This window comes from Hermetia illucens, chromosome 1 (genome assembly GCF_905115235.1).
Source record: "Hermetia illucens chromosome 1, iHerIll2.2.curated.20191125, whole genome shotgun sequence".
NCBI lineage: Eukaryota > Metazoa > Arthropoda > Insecta > Diptera > Stratiomyidae > Hermetia > Hermetia illucens.
The window spans coordinates 93,684,491-93,699,953 of record NC_051849.1 but is presented as its reverse complement, the minus strand read 5'-3'; the positions used below and the strand labels follow the sequence as shown (position 1 = coordinate 93,699,953).

General features: G+C 40.4%; 1 protein-coding gene and 1 long non-coding RNA gene across 2 annotated transcripts in view; one reads left to right on the top strand and one right to left on the bottom strand.

Annotated features, from left to right (window-relative positions):
* The window catches only part of LOC119661208, a 112,211-nt gene extending 107,698 nt beyond the window's left edge, over positions 1–4,513 (top strand). Inside the window, exon 3 of the long non-coding RNA XR_005250565.1 lies at positions 4,116–4,513. This is a non-coding gene — a long non-coding RNA (uncharacterized LOC119661208). The remainder of the gene's footprint in view (positions 1–4,115) is intronic.
* The window catches only part of LOC119661207 (RING-box protein 2), a 233,222-nt gene that overhangs the window by 99,681 nt on the left and 118,078 nt on the right, over positions 1–15,463 (bottom strand). The gene's annotated exons all lie outside the window — the stretch shown is intronic.

Sequence of the window (15,463 nt, the reverse complement as noted above, 5' to 3'; positions counted from 1 at the left end):
TCCGTGGATCCGACACACGGGATGACCCCCTTAATACCTTCGAAATATCCATGCCTCTGCTGTTTGTTTGTTTGTTTTTTAAGAATAAAACAAAAACGAAATATTACAGGTACAGGTTTCTTTAATACTTGTGAAATTAGCAAAGTGGATAACACCACGCCGTACATCGGTAGGTTCGGCAGATTAAGAGTGGATTCCGATGATGAACACTTTGTCTGCTGACAATCTGAAGAGTATTACAATTTTTCATACAGGGTCATTACACTTCAGTAAACCGAGTAGAGCAGTTCTGATTGAAAATGTTTGCAAAGATATATGGAGATGTGCCAATAATGATCAATTTCAATAATCGACATTTTCAGGACCTGCGACTTCGTTGTTGGGAGCAGAAACCAAAGCTTCTTCTGCTGGTAACTGGCCAGCGTAGTATACCAAACAGCGTAACAGTAGACTTGAAAGCTTCGGGAAAATGAAGAGCATGGGTTGAGTTTGAGGGATATGTTTCTGAAATAAAAGGTGTGATAGGCAGACAGACAACAAAGAACGATTACTACGGCATAAACAAGAAAAAAAAGTCGGGAACCCGGAAGCTGAATGCTTGAAGTAAAAAAGGTTTTGTGGTGGCCCTATGTGAGGAACTTTGAGCGCGTGGTATGGCATAGTAATTGAGTACTATTTTTCAGCCATTTACACAAATAATGTGTTTTATACAAAACCTTAAAAAAACCTAAGGATAAATTTAAAGCAATAAAGATAAAGAATCAAAACAAAAAGAACAAAAACTCCGAAGTTATGTTTTTGAGCTCAATCTCGAAAGACAAAAGAAGGGGGTGGAGGCGTTTAAGCGACACGATACACTTAACTAAATGCCATTGCTCTATCGCGGAACAAGTACGGCGATTACTGACATAGTTCGCGGCTCCCACGGAATTACGTCCAAAGCAGCCTGGCAAGCAGCATATATTTGGCCCGTTCAATATTCGCTTGCAGTATTCGAAAATTATTAATACAATTTGGAACTGTTCAGTTGTAAATGGATTCTTGAGTTTAGGAGAAATTGGCCAATTGTTAGGTTCTTTGTAAAATAAATAAATCATTTTAACTGTTAAATGTTGGATGTAAATGAATGTCAGGATGGAAATTGGGAAATTGAAAGGAGTAAATTGGGAAAGCAAAGGTGTGTTAGAACGTGAGAAAACAAAGGAATATTGCATTTTATTTAATGTATTTTCCCGTCACCTTGTCAATGGACAAGGCAAAGGAAATGCTACTATGTCGCAAAGCTTAGCTCCATGTTCTTTGCGACCTCACTAACAATTTGTATTCGGAGGTCCCTTTGCAACTCCTTATCTCAAATGTACCACGAAGCACCTACACTTGTTAACGTTTTGTTTTAAACTTTACACAACTTTCAAGTGTTTTCTTGGCACGGCCAAAAGCCATATGTCGTAGGCTCTCATGTACTTCACAATCTGTTTATAAATTAATAACTTGTTTTCATTGGTGAGCTTGGGATTCCTCCTCAACAACCAGTGCATGTGTTGCATCTGACGTTCAACTTTTCCTTCTATTTTAGAATGTTTCCTCTCCGGCTGAGCTTATATATACCTATACCTAAATATTTAACTTCATTCAATTGTAGCCAGTCTTGTCCGTTGATGATGACTTTGGTTGGATTAACTTTTTTGTAAGTGAAGTAAGTCGGCTTGTTCCCATTTAGTTTGAAAAGTACAAAACACTGCACAGTGGTACTGCAGCTATAATATTTTTCAATTTAAAGTAATTCTCTCCAAATAGCGCATTGTAGCATTGTAATCTAGGATCTCAAAAAATTCTCCCTGGAGGTCCTTATGAAATATGTGCGGCATACTCTAATTCGACATCTTGTCAAACGCCTGAGTGATATGGACCAAAATACTTGAGCACATTTCCTGGTTTTCTATTGCATTTTCAATCAGATTTGTCATGTTCTGTACCTGATGAAATATGGAATGATTTCCATAGAAACCAATTTATTAAATTGAGCTTAGAACCCTCATAAAGCGAATAATCGCAACGAAAAGGAGATTTGTCTTCCATGCAGGGATCGTGCCACTCGTAAAGCTGGTGACGCCGCAGCTGACACTGTCGTAGATTTAGTTATGAACCTGATGTCGGCAGCCTGCGGCGCTTCTGTGCCCAAAAAGGCATCAAGCGGTGGCAAACCTTCGATGTATCTGTAGACGATGGAAACTGCCGACCTCCGGAAGGAGTGCCACAACGCTTAAATGACCGGGAGAACGCATGTAGTCCAAAGACAGAGTATACTCAACCAAATATCAACCAAAAGTGTGATATACAGAAGCAAAGCTTGCTGCCCGCAGGCCCTAGTCGACGAGGTGACCCCATTATAAACTGGTAACCGGATGAATCGAGCTCTACAAAACCTTTGTTTACAGAAGGCTCGTACGGGTTGACAACAGCAGCGTGGAAGGCGACGAGGATTGTGCACTTTCCTTTATAAAAGAGTTGGAAGTGGCCGTCTTCTCTATGAAAAATAATAAGGCGCCAGGACCCGATGGTATCGCGGCATAGGTATACAAACTGGTATTTCAACATTGGCCAGACTTACTGCTCGGTACATTCAGCACCTACCTGATGGAGTGAAGGGAAAGGCGCCATCTGGATACCGACTTCACATGCAGAGCTATCTCTTACTGATATGGAGGGATATCTGAGAAACCGCTCTTTGCTCTTTCTGAAACGCTTCTAACGATACGCTGCTAAAACTCGACGTGCCAGAAGAGTTGCATCTGGTTGGTTATGCCGAAGATATTACGGCACTTGTTGCCAGACGCCATGTTAAATAGGTAAAGCAGACTTAGCATATCGATGCGACGGATAAGTGAAGGGATAATTGAACATAGATTCAACCTCGCGCTGGAAAAAACTGAAGTAATTATTTTGAGTAAAATAAGAATGCCGACCCGTCTCATATCGATCGAAGAGTCAATAATCGAGTTAAAACCAATGGTTAAATACCGCGGATTGACGCCCGACTCAAAGATGAGACTTTAGAGCAAACCATAACCGCAGGGGACAATACTGCTGTTGGAGTTTCAGCCTTAAGTTGGCTAATGACGGATGGCGTATGCCTATCGTACTGTTTCTGAGCTGGCTGTGATGTTGATCGGGATCGCCGTTGCCCCTCTTGCTAAGGAGCGTAAAGCCACATATAAGCGCAAGGGAGGTGATTGTTCGCGAAGAATGACAAGGTTCCGGCGGAGTGGCCAGATGGCAGGGAGTACCATGAACTAGCAGTTCCCTTCCTCTTCTCCCCCCGTTGATGGAAGAAATTGCCTAATTTGAAGGCTGCCCGAGGCGGTAGAGCCGGAGGGCTAGCCTTAAGTGATGTGACAAACGATTCCAGACTACTTCTCTGCCCACGAGGAGGTGGTTAGTTGGTTGCGGGGATCCAACACTCTGTGCTTACCCCCCTAGTAGGATAGTGGAAAACTACCTTGCTAATCAAACCACAGATGTCCTGAGTAGTCTGCCTGAAAATATTGGGCTTTCTTTTGCTCACAACCAAAGCCAGATTCACTGTGGAACCGTGAAAACGGATCAATGGATGTAAGGGGTTGAAGGGTTCGCGGTGGCGAACGTGGTACGCTTGGTCTCTGATACCTTGAAAAATTTCTGTGCACCATGTCAAAAGAAAATATGTTAACGTGCTGGTCATGGAGCAGGATGTAAGCGGTCGGCTCTCATTTACGATCATGGGCAGTTCAAGGAGTGGACGAAGCACTTAATGACTGTTCTCACCCGTATAACATCCCAGTAAATGGAAGAATGGAATGATCGTTAGGATTCAGCGAAAGAGTACCCGTCTGGAATGTGACAAATAGAAGGCCTCTTTCTTAACTAACATATTCGTGGAAAGTGTCAAAGAACGGAAAGCGTGGTCGACACAGAGAGGAAATTTTTATTTCTTCACTTCTTCGATTTCAAGAAGCTTTCTAACAGCGCGAAATTCGACGCCGTTGCATGGAGGTAAAATTTCAGAGGGATTTGAATTTCAAAACAGAGTTCGTCAGAGTTGTATCTTGTCAAGATACCTTTTCTTCTCGTTATAGATAACACTCCTTGTGCTGCCTCGTCTGGATGGTCAAATCTTTCTGAATTTAGAGAAAGAGACAAGCGAAGCGAACTGAGGACAAATACCAACAAAACGGGTCGTCGCCTTAGTTACACATGTCTACGCGCTGCTATTAGGTTGGCTTGACACAATTTCGAATGGAGAACTTCGTCGCCCTGTAGATCAGCTACTCACGGACATATTAATGAGAGAGGATAGGCCACACATTAGGGAACGTGTCAATTCTGTTGCTATATTACCACTATTCTAGAATGACTGAGGAATACCTTTAGAAGTATAATTAAAAAGTAAGCAAACTTCCTTCAGTTGCAGGGTTGAACAAGCATATTAAATATAATAATAAAAGTCATACAATCTTTTGGTTTTCTGACCTGATATATGTATTTGAACTTTTCTGTTAGCCTGCAAGGCCAAAAACAATAAAATTTGTCATAGTGATTATTCATTAATTCGTTTCAGAAAGCTGGTTGTGCACTTTATTTAACCCCAAGTATCCAATAACAATGATGTCAGAACATTACAATTGCGAACGTGTAGAAACGCATGTTGAACATTGTAAACTTGGGGAAAATCTGCGGCCGCAGCATTAATTCACAAATTAGTCATATTTTATCAAAAAATTGTATTTACTCGGGGTTTCTACTGCTTTCTACATAATGTGTCGACTGCAATTATGATTAACTGGTGTCAAATTCGGAAGAAAGATGAGTGAACTTTCATGAACAAAAAATCATTGCGTATTATAAGAAAACTCTACATATTATGGAGTATAGATACAACGGATTGCCTCGTGTAAATTTATGGTCCACGTGGATAATCTAACGATTAATTTATAAATGTTATAGTGAAGAATCTTAATGCAAGCACGTGATGGTTTCTTCAATACCATTTGTGCTATTATCAAGCGTTGTTTAAAGACTTGACATGAAAGAGTGAAAATGATAATTTTTTTCTGCAACGAACGGTCATTGCATAAGCTCAAACTATTGTTGAAAACTATCAAGGGGTGTGTTGGTAGAAACGCTAATATGGGCTACTTACTTTTTCGTTAACTGAATATTTAATCAAGCGGCGTTTATCATGATTCATTTATTAGTTTTTCAATTATTATTTCAACGAAATAGTTCATATGGAAGCAGATTTTATTGAACTTTGATCGAGGGCTTACCTTCGCTGCTTGCTGGATATTAATAGTAATTACCTTAAATTCGAAACACAATATTGACAAATTGTGACGATCGCGCTCTACGTTAGCCGTTATGAGAATCAAGGCTAGTTTGGAAATCCTACTAATAATAACACAATTAATTTGTCTTTTTTGTATGAATTGACTACATCCTAAGACACCATAATGCATATATATATACAATGAACTAGGTGGAAATATATGCAAGTCGGGAAACCGGAAGCTATACGCTTCAGGTCTGAAAGATTTTGTGTATTTCTTTAATAAAAACATCCTCCCTCCAAACACGTAATGTATATGCATATGTATATTATGTCAGTGGATCCACTTTTGGGGGCTACTGACATTCAAACTTTTAGAATTTGCAGTGAAGCGACAACATTAACCTTGGTAGGATCATGCATCATACCCTATGCTACTGGAAAATACGGCTTCTGTAGCCCATCACTAAGAATTATAGAAATATACTATTCTTAACTTTATTTGAACAGATATCAATATGAAGGGGTATTTCTTTTTGATTATTTTCAGATTCTTCGTTTGGGCACGTTTTGAAAATGGCCCCGTGAAAGAAATGACCATTTTCCAGCCCCGCCCTTCCCATGTGAATTAAATGTCAAAACTCAGGTTTTGAAAAGTACTAATTGAGACCTTTCATTTAATACCTTAAATGAGCTATATTTAGTGAATTTTGAATTTGAATTGAATAGAATTTTGCACCCCCCTTTTGCGTGTAAATTCCACGTAGAACGGTTTAACGCGTACAGTGCGTGAGCGTTCAAAATTTCTACCTTCCCACTACAACAAAAAAATGCTTCTGACGGACAGACATACAATAAATCGACTTTAATGAGTATTTTTACTAGCTGAATTTAAGTAGACAATTTCTTTAGAACTCTGCTTAAATGACGTTTACGAGGAGCGACCGATAAGTTTATAGACTAAGGTACCTAGCGATGTCTCATCATCTTTGATGCTGCTGATAACACAAACTGCGTGACTAATTGATAGTGTAAATAATACATCTATTTCCGATTAACATTTATCTCTGGAACAAGCAAGAATACCATGCCAATGGGGACAGGAAATTTCGAACAATTTGGAGAACTGCGTTGCGAAAAACTTAATTGTCAAAAAAAGCCGGCAATGCCAATTTTTAGAGAAATTTCATCGGTTCTTGCGAATCTTGTAATTTACTATACCGATCGAAGGCTTTCATCCAACTACCATAGTTTCCTTTTGTGAAATCATTATATGTAACCTCGTGAACATTGGTTCTTGATGAAATGAATTTCTGGCAAATAAAGTTTAGTTTGCTCTTTTGCCGCAGTGTGAAGCGGAATTAGGTTTTGTACTTCAATTTTACAACAAGGAAAGAAAGATTTTGATGATTGACCGTAAATGTCAACGATCTATCCAGAACTTAGGTAGTGAAGTGAGCCAGGAAATTTTTTTCATAGCTTTGTTCAGCCTATCCATCTCCGAGTAAAAATGGAGCGCTCACCCAATAGCGCCTCCATATTTTAGTACTAAATAACCACGGTTAACCATGAAGATGGTACTTTGCTATGCCGGTATTCCGGATACCGATTTTTTGTTTTGAACAAAACCTTATTAAGATCAGTTCACTATCTGTCTGTCTTTTTGTGCTAGGGGAAATCTATCCGCAAACTGGAGTTAGCTATCACGGGAACATTGCTCTACAAATCCTCTTCAGCATAGTATGTTCAATTCCAGACGCCAAGGAGGTATTCCTACAACTAAATAAAGCAGCGCAAGAAGTCAGCGTAAGAATTAAAGAAAAGAACAAAATTCATAACCCAATCAAGAAGACAGGCACCAATACGACAAAACCTGACAATTGACGACTTTAATTTTGAAAACGTGGGCAACTTTGTATACCTAAGAGTAAACATAGCGAAGGATGGTAATGAAGAAAACGAAGTTCGGCGGCGACTGATGATAGTCTACAAATCATACTACTCAGTCCTATGGATAATGAAAAGTAAAAGGATGTACTGGAAAAGTAAGCTCCGAATTTACAAGACCATAACACGACCAATGCTACTGGATGGCTGTGAAGCGTTGCCTCTAATGCAGGCGTTAGGGAAGTCCATCGAGACATTCGAACGTAAAGTTTTTCGTCGAATATTTACACCGATAAAATATAGTGCTGAGTTGCGAATTAGATGTAGTGGACCGGTGACGTAGAACAGATGGACGATAAGCGAACATCTAACAGGGTATTCAAACCCAGCAAAAAGTTGCTGAAATTTTCCTACTGGAGGACGCGATTGAAGGATCGTGATGACTGGAGGAAGTCGATCCAAGAGGACAAGGATCGATCTATTATCGATGGTAATAATAATAATCGTTGGTGCAACAATCCAATTGGATCAGAGCCTTGAAGTGTGGTGGGGCACTTCATTCAAGACCGTAACGGTATACTACAGGATTACAGTACCCTATAGGAAGCAATGTGGTCAGCATTGTGCTCGCCCCCAGGTACTCATTCACAGCTGAGTCGACTGGTATCCGACGTCAAATCACGATACAAATCGCATTGCCACCAATGAGATTTGAATCGCGACCTTCCGTACGACAGCCTTGCGCAATAACCATTGAGCTGTCCGGATTTTCTAGATATCTATTATGGCTATTCATCTGTAATTGAGGCCACGCATGCCTGACTCCTATTAACTAAACTCTTCCATACTTTCTCCACCCTCTTCAGGCGGCACCACCGTTCTGTTATTACATCGCGTGGCTGTTCAGTTGTTGATTATTCACCCTTTTACTGCTTTGGTATTGATTGTAGTGCTTTCTATGCTTCTGCTCCGCTTTTTCTTCTGTTAGTCGTTTATAAGTTCACCGTTGCAACTAACGCGTTGCTGTACACGATTCCACCATGTAGCTTACCAGATTTTCACCGTTCAACGGGTCTCATAAATTTTCCTTGAGCTTTCAAATTACTTACTTATACTTATATACTTCCCGTAATCACCATGTCCGCTTACGAACTGAGTCATAACTCGTTTCACCAAATCTATGGCCGGGATATGCTTGCATGTCCACCGACCACACTTCGCTTGGCACCATGTTGCAATCTCATGCATCAATCCGCGTCCTGCTTCTCATATAAGCGGCTAGCCAGCTCAAGTACCGAGATCATCAGCCTGAAGTTATCTACGACTTTGTAAGATGTTTAGCGCTGACAGAAAGAAAGAAGACAGCTTAGAAGGTAGGTAGGTATTTAAGTGATGGCTGAGAGCTAACAAGATGTGCACTGATACAAATTTGGAGAGCCCTCTGTTTCCATCGTTTTGCAAAAAGTATTTAAGTTCGGTAAGTTTTAATTCGAAATTTTCGAGCTAAGACTTGACAATTTGACCTGCATAGACATCTACTTCGTTGGGGTGATGGGAAATTATGATCACCTTGACATCATATGTCAATCTAATGACAACAGATTGCTTATATACTGGGAGTCATTGAACGCATTCATACATTATATTCCAAGGCAGAGGACTGATAATGGACCTCTGGGGAACACCTGTCGTTATATTATATTCGTATGTCTTCTACCGTTCGTCTGAATCGTAGAGTAGCACCCGCTGTAGGAAAGACCCGAAGATTATATTTAGTGTATAATAGTTCGTTTGTCTCGCGATTACTGCTTTGATGATACTTTTCTATCCCGCAGAATTGAACATGTCTATTTGTCAATAGTCTGCAGTATTACCCGTCATCAAAGGCTTTCGTGGCTAGCTCAATAACCATTAGCATCAATCGCTGACCAATCGGTAGAGAACTTTGTCTAATGCAGTGAAAAGATAGGTATATTGAATGCGCAGAAGCGCGAGAAGAGGCCCTTCTTTTAAGCGGTTTATAATCACCTTGATGGGCAGGCTTGGCATAGTTCTAACCGTCAGTTCCAGTGCCTTGTTCGGAATTCCATCAATACCGGGGGTGGCTTGATCTCGAACTCTCGGACAATGTTGAAATTGTTTGCAATTACAATCCAAGGCACATAATAGGAAGAGCCTTTTACTTTTTATTATCGACATTACGACTACGTTCCTCCTCATGAATCAGCCATCTGCCTCATTACAAAATCGCTTTAGCGCAGCAATTGTTTTTACTTTTTACGGTGGCGCACGGCAACTTTCTGGGTATGTGTTTATATTCGAGGAGTCACTGTTCATATTCCGGAGTTGTATTCGTCTTCTGGCCTGCAGGCATTTCGCACAACATATTTCGATACTTCAGTGTTCCATCAGTACATCCTTGGCATAGAAGCATCACATGCTCGATATTTTTGTTGGAACCACTACGACGCCTTATCTGCATCCGTTCCAGTAAAATTGATATCCCACCACAATACCTTCTGAAATGTATCACTAAGTGATTTTGGTGATATTCTGGATTGCTTATCAATATACACTATCGTCCAAAAGTTTAAAAACATACATATTTCCACGAATTTTTTATTGTCTGTTCGAAAAAATTGAATGAATGAGTTTGAAAGTAAAAATATGGATGCACTTACAATAAAAGAAAACAAAACCACAAATTGGTCAACACGGTAACATCTCAGGTTGAAAATTCTTATTGTCATCACGTGTTGTATTGCCATCACTTTTAGGACACACCAGGCCCCCATCTGTTTTCCAATAATTAAGCAACTCTATTATTATAATGTATTAAAGGACTTTTTCAGTTGCACTTATGCATTTTTTGGCGAAACCTGTGATTAGTTTTCTTAAGTTACACCATTTTTGAAAATATATTTTTTTATGAAAAATCTCACTTTTCTTGTATAATGCAAAAACGAAAACAACTAAGTATTGGGAAACGTAGTGCTATTTGTGTTTTACGTGAAGAAGGCTCGGATGGTTGTATAAAGGTGGACATTATACCTTTTCAAGTAAACGAGAAACCGAAACTAGTGTTGACAGAAGATTTGGTCTACCCAAAGGTATAACGAAGGAAGAAGACACGTTTATTACAGCGATGTCCAAACGCAATAGACGTTTAACTAGTCCTTAAATCACTGCTGCATTAAATGAAACGCTTGGAAATCCGGATCCAACAAGTACGGTTAAAAGGCATTTGCTGTCCTACTGAGAGGTTGCGTAACTCTGAAAAGCCGGAAAGTGACGACCAAACATAATCAACGGCGACTAGGCTGGGCTAAAGCACACAAGAATTAAATGATCGTGTACAGATAAATCGAAGCTCCAACTATTCAGGTCCAATAGGCGTTTGTTCAAAAAAGAAGAACATTTGAAAATTTTGCAACTACATCCCATACCCCCTGAACTCAACATCATAGGACAAAATTTTCTTTTTGAATAAGATAATGGTGAAGGATGTCTGTAAACTGTAGCAAGATTCATGGAATGATCACCAAAATCATCAACGAACTTTTTTGGGATGAGCTCGGCCGGAGGGTCAAGAATCGATCTCCATCTAGTCTTCTTTTTCTTCAGCCTTTGTCCCGTTCACAAGCGGGGTCGGCTCGTCGTGATCGGCTTCGCCATTTGGCTCTATCGAATGTCTGATCTGGGTGCAATCTCGAGGCTTTCAAATCCCCATCCAGCGTATCAAGTCACCGTTGTTTAGGTCTGCCTTTTGGTCGTTTGCCATTGACTTCGATATTCAGACCAATTTGGCAAGTGAATTTTCGTTTGCACGAATTGCGTGATCATACCATCGAAGACGCCTCTCTCGCAACTTTTCCACGATCGGTGCAACCCCATAACGGCCGCGGATATCCTCATTTCGGATGTGATCTAAACGTATCACGCCACTAGTCCAACGTAGCATCTTCGTCTCCATTACCGCAAGACGCCGTTCATTATCTTTTATAGACGGCCAACACTCAGAACCATAGAGAGCGGCTGGACGGACGACATTGCGGTAAATTTTAGATTTGAGACGTTCGTTGATACGTCGATCACAAAGAACACCAGTTGTGGAACGCCACTTCATCCAGGTTGCGTTAATGCGTACAATTTCATAACGCAGTTGTCCATTGGCTGATAGCGTTGACCCGAGGTATCGATCTCCATCTAGTGCAGAACAGATATGGACTTTATTAAAAAGCGAATGGAAAAAGGTGGACGAAAATTATTTTCAGAAACTCATACACATGATGCCCAAAATTTTGTGAGGAGGTAATAAAAAACCACTTTGGCAAAGCTAAAATTTGATTAAAAAAAATTAGAAGATTATTATGTACGTACATAATAAAGCATTCTTTTGTGAAATGACATTTTAAGACAAATAAGTGTCTTTCTGTAAGTTTGTTGGTGTTTTCTACTTAATTTTTTTTTTGTTTCCAACCTTTTGGACGGTAGTGCGCGTATACTTTTCGTTGACATGCCAGTGCAGCTGCTCGACCAGGAAGTCATTTACGACGATAAAACCTACGAAGGAGTCTTGTCCTCCACGTCAAACTGTGTTTATATTTCTCACATTGACCAGAGTGATGTTTTAACGGACGAAGATCTCAAGTAAAAACCTTTCATTCGTTTTACGGCTTCATAACTAACTAGACAAGCGTCGACAATAGTCTTGGGATTATGATGTTTGGCGTAGTTTGCTAGTTTGTCTAGCATGGTGCAATGCTGCAAACGAAGAGATCATCGATCTTAACCCCCACAAAGTCGTCCTCAAGATGCTTCATTATTTGGGGTAAAGCTGGATTGCCGCAGCCTTGTAATTTACATTCGTTCTGACTACTACTCATGTTCATTCTAGAATTAGCCTTTACTCGTAACTGGTAAATAATACATTTAGTAAACAAATTTCAGCTGAAAGCATTTTAGAAAAAAATTCCATTAGTTTACAGGTGCCTGTGGTATTTTACAATTGAGCAAGAAGCAAAAAAAGTGCAAATAAGAGTTCCATATAACCCCCATTAAAATACTACACCTCGGAAAAAGCGCTTAACTCGGCGGTATCTCTTACACGCCAAGCCAATTCGCGGATATCAAACTTTTTTCAGCAGTTGGTAATGAAATGGAATGATTTGTGTTGTAGGCTTTTAACATCTGTGCCTTTAATTGGTAACGAGTGTATAGTAAGTGATACTTCTCTGATGAGAAATACTGATTTGATGTAATGTAATGTAATGTAATGTAATTTTTATTGTGAAACTTGTCAGTAACATGCGATATGTTAGCAGCTATATTATTCCATATATAATAAAGGAAGGAGGGTTTTCAAATAAATTTGCTAAAATACGGTATTATACTATTCTTAGCTTTATTTGAGCGGATATTAGAATGAGATGTTAGATGCCTAGATTTCATTTAGATGCACCATTGTCAATTTTCTGAGATTCACTTTTCGCGCACATATTTTGAGTTGTCATCCTTCTGTGTTTCCCCCAATTTCAAAAATAAGATCAGCTCTTCATTTCAGTCGAGAAGTATTTATGGAGCCGTTTCATTTGATACCTCACATGACAATGTTCTGTGAAGAGAGTGAAGAGAACCCTTAATTCCAACGCAAAATGATGCTGCTGCAAATAAAGGGACATACAGACTGCATGCTCTCACAAGACAAGATTCGTGACAATCAGTTCAACCGTTTGCGAGTAAACCGGATGTGATGTACGGACAGACATTAAATCGATTTTAATAAGCTTTTGTTACACAGGGCTTGGGAGAAAAAAATTGTAGATGGAACTTTAATATTCCATTCGATTGTCAATTAATGAGAATAATTATTCCATCAGCAACTTATTTGAATGGCTTAAGATGCAGTAAATTCCTGCCAAATTGATAAGTTTGAACAGCTACAACTTTGATACTACGGATTTTCACGAAGCTGCAGTATTATGCGCGATACTGTTCTCTATGCTGCCTGGAAGTTTGGTACTCCTAGGATGGACTTAAGGAAAGGATTATAGTGAATTTACAAGAGCTGGTAAAGTTCTTTTTCTTCAGCCTTTGTTCCATTCACAAGTTGGCTCGGCTCGTCGTGATCGGTTGCTCAATTTTGTTTTATCAAAAGCCAAACCTGGATGCAACCACGAGGCTTTCAAATTGCCATCCAGCGTATCAAGCGGTCGTTGTTTCGGCCAGCCTTTGGTCGCTTATGTGACTACACCATTAAAGACGCCTCTCTCGCAATTTTTTCACAATCGGTGCAACTCTATACCAATCACGGGTATCCTCATTTCGGATGTGATCGAAACGTGTCACGTCACTAGTACAACGCAACATCTTCGTCTCCATTACAGAAAGACGGCGTTGATTGTCTTTTATAGTGGACCAACACTCAGAAAACTAAAGGGCGACAGGGGTAAATTTTAGATTTGAGACGATCTTTGATATAATAATAATTATCGTTGGCGCAACAATCCATGTTGGATCACGGCCTTGAAGTGTATTAGAGCACTTCATTCAAGACTGTAACGGTATACTAGGAGGCAATGTGGTCAGCATTGCGCTCGCCCGAGATTATTACCCTGATTTAACTCAGGTACTCATTCACAGCTGAGTCGACTGGTATCCGACGTCAAATCACGATACAAATTCCACTGCCACCAGTGAGATTTGAACCGCAACCTTCCGTACGGCAGCCTTGCGCTCTAACCGCTCAGCTCCGGACACATTGACATTTGATATGTCGATCACAAAGAATACAAATTGTGCAGCGCCACTTTAACCAGATTGCGCTAATGCGTGGAGCAATTCCATAACGCAGTTCTCCATTGCCTGACAGCATTGACCTAAGCTATGCAGATCCCTTAGTTCTGGGCAGGTCATTGCCGCTGAGTGCCTTTTTCATGGGGACCGGTCGTCAAAAATTCAGTTTAATTCAAGTTGCTCAGCTATGACACGCGAGCAAAACATGATTTGCATAAAGCAGTGTATAGGGCGCAGGACGATGGATGCCACGTATGACTGTGCCCATAACAAGAACAAAGAAGAGTGGTGAAAGGGCGCTTCCTTGATACATACATACGTACAGCAATTAAACCCAGCGCACGAGTTCTTCTATCACTCAATGTTGTTGTAAAGCATACCAGATGAGTTCGTGTGGCACATGGTCAAACGCTTTACTCAGATCGAGAAATGCAATGTAAAGAGGGCGATGTTTCTTACGGTGTTGCTCTATGACTAACCGCGCAGCGTGTATTTTGTCAGTAGTTCCACAGTTCTTGACCAATCCGACTTGATTCATGGTGATTTCAACGATTTCGCGAATACGGTTGTGAAGAATGCTTTCAAAAATATTCATTGTATGAGAAAGTAACTGGATGGGGCGATAATTTGAATAATCTGCTGGACTATCTTTCTTTTTCCATATTGGATTAAAGATTATTGATTAAAGAATTCACTGAGAAATAGTGTTGGGTCCCAGGTCTGCGCATTCCAGAGCTCGATGTCATCAGGTCCTGTGGCTTTCCCCGATTTCATTCATTTTATTGCTTCCTCGACTTCAGTTGCGCTGACAAGTGGAACTGGAGGATGAACAAATTCCTCATTTGAAATCTGCTCGTCATCTATCCGTCGCGGCTCGACGATTGGTAAGCAAAGTACCATTTTGATCATTATCGCAACAGAAGTCTTCGATATCCTGTGTGGGTTTGTATTGGCTTTTGGCAAGTCGATGCAGATCTCTCTCGCCATTTCGAGTGTCCAATTTATCGTAAAGATCGTTGTAATGGAACGCTCGGCTGACAGCGATCGCTTTCTTTGATTCATGGTTGGCATTCTTATAAATTCGCCAATTGGCGTGCGTTTTATCGTCGAGAAACTTGCGTTTGTTTTCACGGACCTTCATTTGAACATCGTCATTCGAAAGCTAAATATCTCGGTTATTGTACCGCTTACCAGGGTCACCACCTGACGGTTGCAGAGGCCGCTTCGTGGATCCTGTCTTTAATTTAGTTCCACATTCGTAATGGTTGGTAATCCTGTGAGATCATTTTTTCTCACGAAATTGCCACCATTTAATGCGCGGCGGACCAGTGCGATCACCACGCTGTTTTATCGGTGGCTTGATCAACGGCAGATGTTGAGGTGCGATGGTCTCATGGGGAACGGCTTTACAATTAGTGACGGTGGTAAAATGTCGGCGTCTTATGAGATAGAGGTGTGGACTAATAGGGAAATTTA